We start from the raw sequence: 14081 nt of genomic DNA, 5'->3' as shown, positions 1-14081 counted from the left end.
GAAGAATTTGTAGTGAACCGTTTAGACTATGAGTAAAAAAACACACTGAAAAAGTATTTTATTTATTTTCATATAAAAATCAAAAATAAAACTAAAATTTTGAATTACACAAAAACCCCATTTTTAATATTTTTCATATTTTCACTATAGAATCTTGGCAGTAAACAGATGTTTGGGACAATGTTCCATGATGGAAAAACTTTTGATAAAAAGTTTTTCTTTGAACAAACTTTGGCCGATCGTCAAAATTTTATTTTTTTTTATCAAAGTAAATTTGTTTCGATGATACAATAAGAATCTTTAAACTATTCTGAACCAAAATGATTATCTTAATCACTTTACTGGAAGTAACAATTCCCGAATTATCTAAAGTTTCATGAAAAAAAATATAAGTTGAATAATTAAATGGGCCATTTTCATAAGTAATTCGCGATTTTCCATCAAGGAAAACAAGAAAGTGGAAAAAAAAATATTGTCTTTACTCTTGAAAACGTATTATTATTGATGGAGAATCGCAAATAACACTGCGGAACACGTTTTTGTCTCAAGCACCAAAATACCGCTATTTACTCAATTGGGGGTTGCTGAATGCATTGCCGTTTTCAAAAATATCATAGCACGTCTAGTTTTAGAGATATTTACTGTTGAAAATGCTAAATTTGACGATTTCATCCAACTTGCATGCAAGTTTTTCCGACTTGTATGGCAATTTATTTGTTTAATTTGCCACAACATTCAAACTTCATGCGTTAAACAATAATTTTCAACAATGTTCACAATAATTCCGATGGTAAAATGTAAATTTTCGGTGGTTCCGAAAAGTATTGTATTATGCGATGTAGGAGAAACGAAAAATTTCATACGGAGACTGCAAGCATGCTGAAAAAATCGATTTTAACTAAATTTAATCGTAGAATTTACAACCAATTTATTTCTAAATTGAAATTTTAAGTCTTTTTATGCATGCTTCATGGATTCAATCATAAAAAAGTTTGATAAATCATACTTTAAATTGTATGTTAACATCAATAAAACCAGTGTTTTATACAACTATATCTGTATTGAAAAATTGTGACGTGCTGGAACGTTTCTGAGAACGACATCAAATTCAGCAACCCAAAATCTACAAGAGACACATAATTTGATTCTTGAGACACGCAAACATATCATTTTTGTTACGCTGTGTAATTAATAAAAATGGCCTATTTTAATATTTAAATAATCTTTTTTTGCATTAAACTTGATATAATTCGAAAATGCCTGCTTCTAGAGAAGTTATCCATATAATCAATATAAATTACAATCATTTCAAGATTCTTATTGTATCATCAGAACGTATTTATTTTGACAAAAAAAAAAACAAAATTTTGAAAATCGACCAAAAGTTGTTCCTAGAAAAACTTTTTTATTAAAAACTTCTCCATCATGAAACTTTGTCCCAAACATCTGTTTACTATAAAGATTCTATGGTGAAAATAAAAGAAATAAAAATGGGGTTTTAGTGTAATTTAAAATTTATGTTTTAATTTTGAATTTTCAATTAAAAACCATAAAATATTTTTTCAGTTTATTTTTTTTTCTTGTATCCCTAACGGTTCACTACAATTTCTTCGTGTAACATTTTTCTCTAAAACCAAAAGTTTAGGAGCAAGAATTTTTCAAAAAAGTTGCATGCAAAAATTTATGGGCCATTTTCAAAAGTTATTCTCGAGTCAAAATGGTCGTTTAATCTATGGAAAACACTTATTGTACCATATCAAAAACATGTGCAAAATTTACTGCAAATCGAAGATGGTCGAGTTCTGTGACTGATCGATTTGACATGGAATTCGTCTACTCTAGGTAGGAGATCTTCTTTAGATATCTACAGAATTCCCCTGAGGAAACCCTCAAAAGTTTATTTAAGATATTTTTTGAAAAAAAAAAAAATAGTTGGAAGACCTTTCAAAAAACTTTTCAAAAATTCCTCCGTCTGTTAATGTAGATTCCTTAAAGATTTTATCAACGATTTTTCCCAGAAATCCAAAATATCTCAAGGAGTTCTTCGGAAAAATTTATTATTTTTTACTAGGAATTTCTCCAGTATTTCATCCAAATTTTAGTCCTGCAATTTTACAAACATTTTAAGTTTCTCAAAAAATCCCTTGTGATCTTCAAAAGTTTATTTAACTTTTCCAACCAGCTAATACTGCAATAATATTCCCGATCATTCTTACACAAACTTCTATAAAAATCTGTCCAATGTTTTTTCAATAAATTCCTTTTGAAAACCTTGGGAAATATTATCCCGATTCATTTTTTTAGATTATCTTAGAAAATTATCTTGGAATTACTTAAACTTCCTAAAGTGTCCGGGCGTCTTTCAGAGATAATTGTTTATTAACAATGACTTTCAAACGCCCACTAGTTTTATATGAGGTTTCTTCATGATTTTATTTTTAAAGTGCTTCACGGATTTATGTTTCTGAAAAATTTGCTTGCCATTTTTCTGGAAACATCGCTATAAAAAAAAATTCAAAACTTATCTGAGAAAATCTCAAAGTATTGGAATTTCTGCAGAAACCATAGAAGAAATCTCTGGAGCAATTGCTCAATGTATTTTTAGTGAAATCTCTAGTACTCAAAGACAGCTCTTTATAAGAAATCCTTAGAAATTCTGGTCTTGGTTTTGACCAGAAACCTTTCATGATGTCCCAGGAAAATCGATGGATTCTTGGGTAAATCTAGGTTGTACTCTTGAGGCATCAAAAACATTTTTTTTGGAAAAATTCCCTAGGAAAATCCGTTAATTTTATCTCAATAAATTTCAGATGAAATTCGTAGAGAAAATCGTAGGCCCAAGATTTCTTCGTATCTTCTGGCTGCTATTGGGTTTCGTGTCGTTTTCTTGGTTTCTGTTTGATATGTTTGCCGTTTTTTTCTGGTTCCTTTTAGGTCCCTTTTTTCCGGACAAGTGGTCTCTAACTTACATTTATTAAGGCACCTAGCTAATACCAGATATATAGAGATGGAACGTCTTAGTCTTGTGGTAACGACTGGCATGAAAATGAGTAGTTTAGAAGCAAAAGGGTGTCCGTGAAAATAAAAACTAGCTTTGAGGTGAAGATGAATCGAAGCCAAAGTTCAAATTTTCAAGAGTACCAAACATCCGTTTGAGCTGAAAACCTAATCGATTGGTCACCACCAGCTAGTGACCAATCGATTAAGTTTTTATCTTTAACGGATTGTTCGGTTCCCCAGATCCGTGCTCTTGAAAATTTGAACTTTGGCTTCGATTTATCTTCACCTTAGGAAATCAAGTATGAGAGTCTAAAATCAAACCAGTTTTCTAAGAATTGTGTTATTTCTTCTGTTGAGCGGAAAAGTCACCTGAAAACATAATTAGAACGGCTGGAAACAGTAGAATTTTCTCAACATACGGACACATCCTTTTGCTTTTGAGGTCCTAAAATATACTAACTTTAAATTTCCAGTACAAAATTTGATAGGGGTAAAACTTTTCTTAGCTTCACTGAGCAAAAAATATTTGGCAAAGTTTGTCCTACTCATGATTTTGAACATGGACGCGCCTCTTGTTTACACACTGTACTCTGCGTTTTTCGTCTTTGGAGTCTTCGAATAGACACCAATCTGGGGGTTTCACTGCTGTTCCGTACTACGATTATGAACTGTTTAAAGCTGCTTAGTTTAATTAATGGCTATGATGAGAAATCTTGATAGGATTGGAGAGAAAAAATAAAGATAGGAGGAAATTGGATCCCTTGAAGCAAGCCTATAACTCAAAGGTTTGTGCAAAACCTGAACAGTTCAATAATAAACGTTAAATAAATGAAAACTGAATTTACGCGTATTTCGACCTGTCATAGTACTTAATTCGGTTTACATTAACTAACCTGTAGTATTACTCACAAGCTTATCACTTAAGCATTGTTGATTTACAAAAAAAAATTGCTAATGCATTGCTGTAATTTAATTTTTTTTGTGGTTTTATGTACTTTTCAATTCACTACAAAAAAAGAGGGTGACCCATCAATTCAACAACTTTTGTTTAACTTTATCAAAGGACGTTCTTACTCAAAGTTGAACGACAGAAAGTTCTCTTGCAAAATCTGTAGCTAAATAGTGCCCTCACTTTGACCATTATCGGTTTGCCCTCAGAACATCCACACAGAAACGAAGGACATCTTCCTTCCGAAGCCTACCAGACGAACCTCTTTGTGAAATCCGTTGTCGGCTGCTTCTACCAGACCAGCAATAAAAGCGATTTCCATTCAATATATTTCGTCCCAACCAGTCGATAATCAGCAAAAATACACACAGATAAGACCCTCAGCATGGGCACCGTCTGTATGTGGTGTCTCCTGTGCTTTTTTTTTTGTCTCATCCCACTCCAATTTTTATCCTTCCATCGTCGTCGTCGTCTTCGTCGAGGAATGCTTTTAAGTGCGGCTATCTTTGCCACTCCAGAGGGGTTTCTCTTTGCAATTCTTCGTACAACTGTTTCTCGTCCTCTTCCGAGCAATGAATACCTACTCTCACAAACCACTCGGCGCAGTTTTTCGTTTCGGTTCTTATCTCAAGGATAAAATCGACGAAATGGAACGATCGAAAGTTTATGCAAGATTACCTAGATGGGTATATTGCTTCTCTTAGCGATTTGGACTGGGATTTAATGTGTGTGTTCAATGGTGATGATGTAGGTAGAACAGGAATCGAATCGAATTGTTAGTCACAAGTAGTGACTAATCACCCATTTTTTTAATAGGCTTTTCAAATGATTGTACCCCGTTTGGCATAAAGTCGTTTGGCATAAGGTCGTTTGGCATAAGGTCGTTTGGCATAAAGCCGTTTGGCATAAAGCCGTTTAGCATAATGGTCGTTTGGCATAATGGCCGTTTTGCATAATGGTCGTTTGGCATAATGGCCGTTTGGCATAATGATTGAGTTAGAATGAATACAGGCATTTTCGAAGCTTTTAGCGAGATCAGCACCACTGAGCCCATAGCAAAAAGAACATAAAGTATCGTTGAGTTGTTGTGATATACATATTTGAAAATAGTAAATTGTCAAAGAAAGTTCGCAGTAATTAATAAAGGGAACGCACATGTTTTGCTGCAGATCAAGCTCTGTCCTAGTTTGTACGTAACACTTGATGAAAATTACTTGGTAGAAGAAGGAAAAATTTATTTGCAAAATATTAAAAGCTCTTATCTAAAGATCTATTATTGCAGCATTATGCAAAAATAGCCTTTTTACGAGAGCAGATTATTTTTCGTCTAAGGCTCTAACACTGAATATCTTCTCACAACATAACTCAAATGAACAACACATTATTGAAAGAAAATATATGTGGCAAAACTTTTGAACCATTCAATATAAATTTTAATTTTGAAAGTGTACATCAAAAACGCTGTCTATTATCGAAAGGAGGGAAAATTTGTGATTGAAATAATATTTTTCCAGCATATATTGAAAGGAGGTCTTGTGTTTGCAAAAAAATATGTTGAATATTGGCAGGTTCTAAAGTAATTATTATTCTAACAGCACATCTTGCAAGAATTGCGAAATATATAAATGGTAAACATTTAGCTTGACTAAATAATATAATTTAAAACAGTATAAACATAAAGAACAGCCTATTTTTAGAAGAAGGCAAAATTTATGATTAAATCAATAGAAGATTGGACGCCAAAAACTATTACGGCATAGTAAAACGAAAAGACATCAAATATTGCTCTTGTCCTACTTTTCCTCGAATGACAGTTTCTAGAATGACTTGTTTCCCCGAAAAGTGATGCAGTTTAAATAGGTGCTATAATAGTCTTTAGTGGCTGGAAGGTGAACGAGCAAGAACGATAAGCAATCAAAAGAAGCTGGTATTCTGTCATTCTTGGCTATACACATGTTGGCAAAAATATTGAGGACGGTAAAAACTCGAAAGAACCGTCAATTAAATAAAGAAGGGTGCATATCAGATAGTTAGTTCGCTCACCACCCTGAAATGTTTAAAGTTACGACAAGTATGAGTGCCACAAACGTTTCGAAGAAGTGGACTTTTTGTTGAAGCGGGGTATTCGGGAACCGGTATTCGGAATACTGGCGTTCGGGGTAATGACATTCGGGGAACCGACATTACGGGAAAAGTAGCACAATCCATCAAAGTAATTGCAGTAATCGATTTCTCTTTTCGCTGATAACTTGAGCAGATCAATGTTATCAATTGCCGCCATTTTGTCAGTTGGGAACAACAAAATATCTAAAAAATAAAGAAATCTTAAAAGAACAGCCTTTGTATAAAAGAAGGTGAAATTTGTTTCAATTTCAAATGAACAGTTTTTATGCCTATAATTGGTTACATCATATTTAAAAAAAAATCCAATGTTTGAAAGAAGGGTAAATTAGTGCTAAATATATCAAAATCTTCAGTGCAAAAAAATATTCCAATAGCGGAACTCAAAAGAAGAATTAATATTTGAAAGAAGGGTAATTTCTGCATAAATTATAAAATATTATTGACAATAACTTTCCTAATATGCTTTAGTTTATTCAAGAGCATATGTTTGTAGAATAAAGTGACATTTTGTATCAATTATTGTCAATTATTGACTCCAAAACAAGCCCGAACCTCATCTTAAGAAATTCTTGGTTTCAGACTCATTATGCCAAATGAATATTATGCCAAACGACCATTATGCCAAACGACTTTATGCCAAACGGCTTTATGCCAAACGACTTTATGCCAAATGACCTACCACCTTTTCAAATACTGCATAATCGGCATTGAATTATCTTAGTTTAATAATAAGTGTCTTTTGTTCTGCACTAATGATATGTTGACTCCTATTCTTTCTAGGTACAATAAACTCTCCATAACTCGATATTGATTATCGAGTTAGGGAGGCGTCGAGTAGGGCGATTTTAAAATTTTAAAAAATTTGTGAATCAAATCTCCCATTTCTTCTCTGCAATTCTTCTTTAAAATCCTTACCATAACAATAGTGTTTTGTAAAATTTTCAGCTTTCTAGGTGGTGATTTAAAAGTGGCCCAAAGACGATGTAGGTTTACATGGAAATTACTTTGGATAAATTTTGGAAAATGTTCCAAACACGTTAGTACTGGAATGTAAGTAGAAATTTATCATCCCACAGTGAAAACTCATTTTTTTTTTCAAACCATAACAATGAATTTTGCTACAGAGAGCAATTCATATGAGATTATAGCCCTGCAAACATGTACAAAAATCCGACACAAAATTATATCAAGAAGGATTTGTTTCTTTAGCAATATCCTTCATTGTAGTTTGAATAATGAGTGTTTATTATGGGGTGATAAGTTTGTACTTACATTACAATACTAATGTGTTTGGAACATATTTCCAAATTTCTCCATAGTAATTTCCATATAAACCTACATCGTCTTTGGGCCACCTTTAAATCATCTCCTAGAAAGCCGAAAATTTCACAAAACGTTATTGTTATGGTAAGGATTTTAAAGAAGCTGCGGGAGATTGGATTTTCAAACATTTTCAAATTTTGAATTGCCCTAGTGTCGAGTTATAGAACACAAAACCAGTGCAACTGCGATCCAAGGGACCATCGAGTTAGCCATAAAAACCAACTTTTACTATGGTTTTCTAACTCGATATCGCGAAACGGAATATCGAGTAAGGGAGAGTTGACTGTATATGTATCTTTCGTGGCACTCTATCCCCACGGGAACAGAATATGCTTTTCAGATTTGTGTTCTAATCGATAATCCAACATATATTCAAAAGTTTTACGTTAGATTATTTTACGACATCCATTCAAGAATTACTGAAGAATTTTTTTCTCATGGAGGTCTACGGTAACGAACCGCAAAATTATCCAAAACCAAAGCTGGTCCCATTCCCATTGTCTGTTAAGTTCTAAGATGACATCTTTCATCATAACTACAAAAACAAGTAGATGAAAAAAATCGAATTTAGTACCATACCATTCAATTCCACTAGAGTTTGTATCCTTTGACAGATATGCGTATTTCGACCTCCACTGTAAGGCCGTCTTCAGTGTCATGTACTAGACTCGACTTTCACGACACAGTTGAAGTTGAAATACGCGTATCTGTCAAAGGATACAAACTCTAGTGGAATTAAATGATATACTACTAAATTTGTTTTTTTTTTTCATCTACTTATAGGTATTCTACTAACAGCTCGAAGATTTATTATTATAAAAACAAGTCAAATTGGAGTCAGGTTTATACGAATAAGATGGATGAATGTTGACAAAAAAAAAAATGGAAGTCCAGTCATTTTTACCCGATTCGACGCCCTTAAAATAACTCCACAACGGTCGTCTTTTTTGAACATTTCAATGGTCCTCGAAAAGCTAGACATCAGTTAGATTTCATTAGATCTATAACACAGCGTAACAAAAATGACACTTTCGCGTGTCTCAAGGATCAAATTAAGTGTTTCTAGTAGATTTTGGGTCGCTGAATCTGATGCCGTTCTCAGAAATGTTCCAGCACGTCATAATTTTTAGCTACAGGTCGCCAAAGTTGTATAAAACACTGGTTTTATTGATGTTTACATGAAATTTAAAGTATGATTTATCAAACCTTTTTGTGATATAATCTACCAAACATGCTAAATAGGACTTGAACTTTCAATTTAGATACAAATCAGTTGAAATTTTACGATAAAATTTAGGTTAAATCGATTTTTTCAACATGTTTGCAGTCTTCATATAAAATTCTTAGTTTCTCTTGTATGGCATAATACAATACTTTTCTGAACCACCAAAAAATAACATTTTACCAACGGAAATATTATGAACTTCGTTGATAATTATTGTTCTATACATAAAGTTTGAATTCTGTGACAAATTGAGCAAACAAATTGCCGTACAAGTTGGAAAACTTGCATGCAAGTTGGCTGAAACAGTCTAATTTAGCATTTTCAACAGTCAATATCTCAAAAACTAGACGTGCCATGATATTTCTGAAAACGGCAATGGACTCAGCAACCCTTAATTTACTAAATAGCGGTATTTTGGTTCTTGAGACAAAACCGTGTTCCGCAGTGTAATATGAAGACAATACGTTAAAAATGCGCGAAACTGCGTCATTTTATCTATTTTCTGGGCGCTTAATTTTCTTAAAGTTGAAGATGCATCGAAGCCAGAACTAGACAGCTTTCTTCTTTCTGGCGTTACGTCCCCACTGGGACAGAGCCTGTTTCTCAGCTTAGTGTTCTTATGAGCACTTCCACAGTTATTAACTGAGAGCTTACTATGCCAATGACCATTTTTGCATGTGTATATCGTGTGGCAGGTACGAAGATACTCTATGTCCTGGGAAGTCGAGAAAATTTCCAACCCGAAAAGTTCCTCGACCGGTGGGATTCGAACCCACGACCCTCAGCTTGGTCATGCTGAATAGCTGCGCGTTTACCGCTACGGCTATTTGGGCCAGACAGCCATTCAAGCTGAATTCGATCAAACATAGATTGGCAATTTGCTGATAGTCACCAATCAATCAAGTTTTCAGCTTGAACGGTTGTCTGGTTTTTCAGATTTGTCCTTTGAATATTTGAGGTGTGGCTTAAGGATTCGTGCAATTGTGTTCCGTTTGGAAATATCTTCAAGCATTCCCTCAATGTCATCAATGATTTTACGATATTTTAAGGCAATAAGACATTTCTTATTGCTTCTGCTTCCAGGATTCTGCCATGAATAACTCCTGGAATTCCCTTTTTACCGGAAAAAATGTGATACAATGCAACTCGCGCCTCTTAACAAAATCACTTGGGAGTTACTCAAACTGAAATTTTTCGAAGAAGATCTTCAAAGAGTTCGCTCTACCCAAATAACGTAACGCTCTAAACCAGTGCTTCCCAAACTTTTTTGACTTTCGCCCCCTTGAGGTCAATATATTTCAGAATCGCCCCTGTTTTGGCGCGAACCTTGGGAGTGGACTGTAAAGAGGGTCCGCCCAAACACGGGTCTTCCCGAGGTCCTTGACCCCGACCTCCGATCATTGACCTTTCTCACCAAGTAAACAATCACAACGCGGCGTACTGGGACTCAAGGCAACTTTATTTCGTGCACCGACAGGGAGACACGACTTGTCTGTTTGAAGGTTGGTGCAAACTGATTTTATTGGTAACATAAACAAACATTAGACCCGCTTTCGGGTGGATCTCGGGAAGCGAGACCCGATAGCTCTTATCGCGAGCGGGAGCTAGATCGAAAGTGATCTAAAGAGATCAACAGTGGTTCTCATTTTAGTTATTGGACCGAACATGCCAGCCGCCTTGAAACCAGGCGAGTTTCAAACAAGACTAACATACATTGCTACACATACTATTTCACAACTACCCGTTAACAATACAAATTGGAATCAAGGTTCCCTTCTTAATATTAGAACAAAACTGCGCCGATCCATGTCGACTAGGACCTCGCCACACTCGCGCGAGGGGGTTGGAACTGCTGAGTTGCTGCGGCTGCTTCGAGGCACCTTCAGCGCCGACACACGTCGAGCTACGGCTCACGTGCGCTGCCTTGGGGTTAGGGATGACCTTTTTCGGGATTGCCGTGCCGGACGCACGGCGGCTTCTTCTTCGGGTGGCTTCATCGGCAGAGTCTCGTCGAGTCTCGACCGTGTACACCAGCGCATCGGCTAATGCCTGGCTTCCTTCGTCTTTCGTGGTGCGTGGAGTGGTTCGTGTGGTGATGGTTTCCTCGGGAAAGGTATGATGTAGTGGGCTGACATAGATTTCTGTAAAACCGGAACAACTTACCGACCCAGGCAAGAACGGTGCCTGACGGGATGCTGGCTGACAGGATGAGCTGGCCAAGCCCAGAGCCAACCAGTTGACGACGGCGGGGTGGAGGGGTTACCATGGCTTCCTCCGGGAAAAGTTGGCAGCGGTGGTGCTACCGGCGATAGACGAAGTGATTAGAGTGTTTTCTGATTCAACATGCATGGACGATACAACTTGACCTTTACGACGATTGCCCTTGGGGTGACTTGACGACTTCGAGAAATGGATGGTGTCGAAGCACCGGAGCGGCAATCGGCGTAAGCCTCATGCGCTAGAGAGTTGATGGGCATCTTCGTTGTCCGTCTTTGGTGCGGACCGTGACGACGCGGATGTTGCCGTCCGACCCTTTGAAGTACTTGGTGACCCTACCCAAGTGCCACTTCAGTGGTGGAGCATTTTTGTCCTTCAGCAGGACCATCATGCCGACGCGAATGTTGTCGCGTTACTTGGTCCACTTGGTGCGGTTGTGCAGATCCGAGAGGTACTGCGTGGACCACCGGTTCCAGACTTGCTGCGCCACTTGTTGCGCGTCTTCCCACTTGTCCAACCGGTTGGTTGAAACATCTTGGAGATCTGGTTCCGGGATGGCGGTCAGGGGCCGCTGGACCAGAAAGTGCCCTGCAGTGAGGGCTTCGTAGTCGTTGGGGTCGCTGCTTATCGGAGTCAGTGGACGCGAGTTGAGAACTGCCCCGATCTGGGCCAGGGCAGTCAGCATCTCGTCCACCTTCAGCACCTTACCTTGGTGCCAATCGCCTTCTTGAAGTGTCCCTTGAAGGACTTCACCTGCGCCTCCCAAAGGCCGCCGAAGTTGGGCGTCCGGGGAGGGATGAAACGGAACTCGATGCCGTCGGAACTAGTGTCCTTGATCAGCCGGTCCTGGAACTTCTGGGCGTGGAAGAGGCGGTGGAGCTCGGTCAGCTCGCGTTTCGCACCGACGAACGTAGTTGCGTTGTCAGCTTTGGCCTGCCACGGCGGGCAGTGAAGCGTTTCAACGCCGCTAGGAAGGCTTGCGACGTTAGGTCCATTACCAGCTCCAGATGGACGGCTTTGACGACCAGGCAGACGAAGATTGCCACGTAGCACTTCACAGGACTTGCTCGCTGGTTGGGGTAGTTCACGAAGAATGGATCGCAGTAGTCCACGCCGACGTTCATGAACGGTGGCGCGGGGTTGACTCTTACCGACGACAGGTCGGCCATTATCTGCTTCAGAACCTTCGGCTTGTTCCGAAAGCACGGGATGCAGTCGTGGATCACCTTTCTCACCAGGCTGTGGATGTGAACTGGCCAGAATTTTCCATGGACCGCCGAGGTCAGCAGTTGCTGACCGGCGTGGAAAAGCTTGTGGTGGTAGTGCCACACAATCATCGTTGCGAGGGGATGGCGGTGGTGGAGAATGTACGGATGCTAGCGATCGGACGGTTAGAGAGCCGGCCACCGACGCGCATCACGCCGTCAGATAACCGTGGATGCAGCGCAGCGATATTGGACGAATCGTGGACACTACCTTTCTTGGCGAGATCATGCAGTTCTTGCGGATAGCATTTCTGCTGGGACAAGCGAACCAAGGTAACGATTGCGTGCTCCTGTTCTTCGAGCGACAGGCATCCAGTTTTCCTGGACTGCTGATTGCACCTCTGTGCGTTGTGTCTGAATCGCAGTAGCAGCGCTACGATCCGGACCAGCTCCATGAACGAAGAACGTTCGCTGAAGATTTCGCTCTGCGGTATGCCTTGAGTCGGAAAGGCCGGCGTTGGTCGCTCCTCTAGCAGTGCGGGATCGAATTCGACGACGGGCATATCGGGGACCCTCGAAGTACATGGTTTGGTACTGAAGGTGCGCTGGAGACATTCCGCGGGAGATGAGGTCTGCAGGGTTTTCGGTGCCCGGAACGTGACTCCAGCCTCGGTCCTTGGTGATGTGCTGAATTTCAGACACGCGATGCGCTACGAACATCTGCCAGCGAGACGGTAGCGACGCCAACCACCACTTGACGATCATCGAGTCCGTCCAAAAGAACGCCGCGAGGTTGGGGCGAACTTGATTGTACTTCTCGTACAGGTGACTGAGCAGGAGGGCTGACGACAGCTCGAGACGTGAGTTGGTTATCTTCTTCTTCTTCCGCTGGAGGTTTTCCAAAGGCGCCACTCGAGACTTGGAGGTGATCAGTCGAACGGTGACGGTGCCATCCGACGCGGTACAACTGATGTAGAGGCACGCTCCGTATGCAGCTTCCGACGTATCGCAGAAGCCATGCAGCTGCACATCAGCACAGTCGTTGCTGACGCCGAGCCAGCGGGGAATTGAGAGCGACTTCAGAATGATCATGTTCTGTTTGTACTCCTTCCATAGATCCTGAAGTGACTCGTCCAGAGGTTCGTCTCAACCACACTTCAGCAGCCAGTGCCGCTGGATGAATATCTTCGCCTGGACCACTACTGGGCCCACCAGGCCGAACGGATCGAAGAAGTACGCTGCGTCGGAATGAACGCCATCCGGTACATTTTGGCGACGTCGGCAGTGACGGCGATACGGTGATGACGGAAACGGAGAATGGTGGAGATCAGGTCGTTCTGGACGAACGGTCCCACCATCAGAGCGTCGTTGAGGGAAATCCCTGTAGAGGTTTTGCACGACGCGTCGAACACGACCCTCAGCTTGGTTGTCGTGCTATCGGACCGCAACACGGCGTGATGCGGCAGGTAATACACTGGATCGGCAGTGGGTTGCTCTCCGTCGACTTCCTTCATGTGGCCCACCACCAACTATATTGTGAAAAAAACCGCTAGGGTAAAAGCACCGGTTTTGGCCAGCCTAAGAAAAAATGTCAATAAAAAATAAATGGGAAGCCGTATTTATACTACAAATATGTCAAATGCAAGCTTTCAATCCATATTATGTGTGTAAAATATCAAAACTGAGCTACGACCATTTTTTCGCTTTGAAAATCCCGTTGGTCAATATAGGCCAACGGAACCAGTTTCGGCCAGAGATTTATCTTCGGTTCCTGAATTGGCCAATCGCATTGATTTCTCATGAGAGTGGCCAAATTAGGAGTGCCCTGGCCAAATGAGGTGTATGGGAGTTAAAATTATAAGGAAAATGAGTTGTTTTTCTTATGTTTTGAGTCAATTCGGACGAGTAAATGAATGTAGCTCTATCATGTGAATGTGATCTACTAAACACAAAAGGTTTCATGCTGATTGGCTATGTAAAATGGTGTATAACCTCCTATGGCTACAACTGGCGTATGGCCAAAACCGGAGCTTCTACC

The sequence above is a fragment of the Aedes aegypti genome, chromosome 2 (genome assembly GCF_002204515.2).
Source record: "Aedes aegypti strain LVP_AGWG chromosome 2, AaegL5.0 Primary Assembly, whole genome shotgun sequence".
NCBI classification, from domain to species: domain Eukaryota; kingdom Metazoa; phylum Arthropoda; class Insecta; order Diptera; family Culicidae; genus Aedes; species Aedes aegypti.
Note: the sequence above shows the minus strand (reverse complement) of the source record.